Below are 3,599 nucleotides of genomic sequence, written 5' to 3'. Positions count from 1 at the left end.
CATTACACTTTAATTTATTGTAGAAAGGAAGCGTTTATTTGTCTGCGTGTTCGTGCGTGCATGTGTGCGCATATGGGGATTTGTTAAGACACATTTTAATGAATCAAAGCGCGGCGCTGCTCGCTGCGTGGGAGTTATGCAAGCATTTCCATAACAATGCTACAACTGTCAGAAACGCGTTGACACTTCGACTATTTGTTTTCATGCTTAAAACATTAATGTTTAATTACTTTTCGCTCTTTATATAAAACTTTAATTATACAATTCATGGCGAAAAATAAATAGCCGCAGCTGCAAAACAAATGCGCTCGCACCTTACATACATATGTACATACCTACGTGGTGGTGGCTTACCCACGATCACTGCTGGTAATCTATTGCATTGTTTTTTTTTATAAACGTATAAATCTCATTTCCATTATCCATTGGTTATTTATGTGATTTTAAATTAAAATGCGTTAAAGAGCCTCCCTCATTCGAATGTAAATATTTATGTTTTAAGAACATTTATCATACAAATTAAATACTTTGTTGTGAAATGAAATGTCGGGGAAATAAAATTAAGGGAAATATACTTTATTTAATTACGCTTTTGGAAAGCTTTGCAATTTCGATTATTCTTGTATTTGGCAATAAATTTTATGAAAAATTAATACAACTTAAATTAAATAAACAATTATGGTTTACTATTATAATAATTCTACATAGTGAATTTCATGGAATTGAAATTGAAGCACAAATAAATGAAAACCTTAAACACAAAACAAACTGTGCGCTTATAGAAAATCGAACAATAAGACCGCTCCAGGAAGGCCAACGCCGCCTCCTTTGCCTGCAAGATGGCTATAGTAAAGGGGGGAATACAACCACATATAGTACACTGAACCGTACACAGCTATGATAAGGCCCATCCTCTTCTACGGGCTCAACGTATGGTGGCCAGCTTTAAAAAAGAGTTTTCCCAGAGCCAAGTAGGAGCGGGGGTACAGAGGACGGCTTCCATACATGTCATATGCGCAGACTTCCAATCTCCTACAAACACAGACAGAAGACTGAACTTATTATGAAAATGGTTTTTCTATTCGCGGTGGCCACTCGGCAAGCACTCACAAACGTCCGAGTGTATTTTTGCCTAGGAAAGAGCTTCCCATAAAGCTATTTACCTCTCGTAGGCGGCATAAAATTGTAGGTCACAAATTGGATTAGAAATTCGGCCAAACACATATAGCAAAAGTGTAAATGCCAAATATTTTTCCTGTAAATGTGACGGTTACTAAAACAAACCTTGTGTTTAGTTACGAATGAATAGTCAAGCTGTCAATCAATTTGATTGGAGCTGAAAGCTGTGCTCAACGTCATTCTGGGTAAACGTGGAAATTTGACTCCAAAAATTACACGTCGGGTGTCAAAAATATTTGTTTGACGAACTAATGTAGATTAGTATAATTTAGCGATAAATTTTTACTTCAAATTGGGTACATTTTAAAAAATTTTATTTACCATCAAAAAAGTGAAAGTCAAAAAAAAAAATATTAATAATTTTTGAATATTTAATTAAATATTAGTATAGCTTTCATAAAAAAAATATCCAAAAAAATTACCGAAAACGGTAAAATACGTTGATTTTTGTATGGAAATGGCCCAAAATTTTTTCGCAATACATTTTAATTTTTATATACATATGTTTTTTTTTTCTTTGTGTTGATTAAAATACGTTCCTAAAAATTTCATCGCAATCAGAGAGGAATATATACCACTGGTAAAAAATTTTCAATTTTGAGCAAAAACTCCCAAATGAGTGAAAAAAATAAAACTTCAAATTTCAACAAATTTAGGGCCACGTGCATACAAAAATCAACGTTTTTGACCATTTTCTGTCATTTTTGTATATATTTTATATGAAAACTGTACTATATATTTATCAGATCGCAAAAATTGTATCGAATTCGGATTCCTAGCATCAAAAAAACCTCCAATACGAATTTTCAGAGTCACCAAAAATCGTAAAATTTCGCTCACAAACGAATTCCGCCTAAGTAAAAACCTGAACTTCAGGTAACTCTATTATATTTATGGACCTAATCTCGGAATATGACCAACACCACTGCGTACCCAAATTGACTTTACTAGGTGTGTAGGTCGTCGGCTTATAAACAAAAAATTTCATTTTCGTGCACAGGGCAATTGTGCTGCTGAGTTAGGGGAACGTTCCAAAAGCTGCTTTCCTATCACTTCTTTTTAATAAAAGCAAGGTTTCACACGAAACAAAATTTTGACAATTCAGAATTTTTGTGAAAATATTTACAATATTTAGTATTTTAAAGACCAAATAAATTCAATATGCCTTGGCATGAACATACTACAAATATCTCTTATGTATAAAAATTTTATTTAAATAGGAAATAATAACAAATTATAAATTCATATTCCCAAATAGTAAAAAAGTGATAATGAGATTTTTTTCAATTCAAATTTTTTATTGTTTAAACCTTTTTTTATAATTTTTATTATGCACGAATACCGCAATAAATATTATAGCCGTAATTAGTAGGAAATCATCACTTTTATTTTAGACATTTGGATTTTAATTATGACTCGCTCATATTTCAAAGCTTAATAAATCACTGGATATTATTAACTTTTTATGCAAAATTAAACACACAGTACATAACGGGTGATTTTTTAAGAGCTTGATAAAAAAAAACGCATAAAATTTGCAAAATCTCATCGGTTCTTTATTTGAAACGTTAGATTGGTCCATGACATTTACTTTTTGAAGATAATTTCATTTAAATGTTGACCGCGGCTGCGTCTTAGGTGGTCCATTCGGAAAGTCCAATTTTGGGCAACTTTTTCGAGCATTTCGGCCGGAATAGCCCGAATTTCTTCGGAAATGTTGTCTTCCAAAGCTGGAATAGTTGCTGGCTTATTTCTGTAGACTTTAGACTTGACGTAGCCCCACAAATAATAGTCTAAAGGCGTCAAATCGCATGATCTTGGTGGCCAACTTACCGGTCCATTTCTTGAGATGAATTGTTCTCCGAAGTTTTCCCTCAAAATGGCCATAGAATCGCGAGCTGTGTGGCATGTAGCGCCATCTTGTTGAAACCACATGTCAACCAAGTTCAGTTCTTCCATTTTTGGCAACAAAAAGTTTGTTAGCATCGAACGATAGCGATCGCCATTCACCGTAACGTTGCGTCCAACAGCATCTTTGAAAAAATACGGTCCAATGATTCCACCAGCGTACAAACCACACCAAACAGTGCATTTTTCGGGATGCATGGGCAGTTCTTGAACGGCTTCTGGTTGCTCTTCACTCCAAATGCGGCAATTTTGCTTATTTACGAAGCCATTCAACCAGAAATGAGCCTCATCGCTGAACAAAATTTGTCGATAAAAAAGCGGATTTTCTGCCAACTTTTCTAGGGCCCATTCACTGAAAATTCGACGTTGTGGCAGATCGTTCGGCTTCAGTTCTTGCACGAGCTGTATTTTATACGGTTTTACACCAAGATCTTTGCGTAAAATCTTCCATGTGGTCGAATAACACAAACCCAATTGCTGCGAACGGCGACGAATCGACATTTCACGGTCTT

The sequence above is a fragment of the Rhagoletis pomonella genome, unplaced genomic scaffold (assembly GCF_013731165.1).
Source record: "Rhagoletis pomonella isolate Grant_MI unplaced genomic scaffold, Rhpom_1.0 Rhpom_scaffold_00012, whole genome shotgun sequence".
Lineage (NCBI taxonomy): Eukaryota > Metazoa > Arthropoda > Insecta > Diptera > Tephritidae > Rhagoletis > Rhagoletis pomonella.
The sequence above is the reverse complement of the archived record's forward strand: the minus strand, read 5'-3'. Positions refer to the sequence as shown.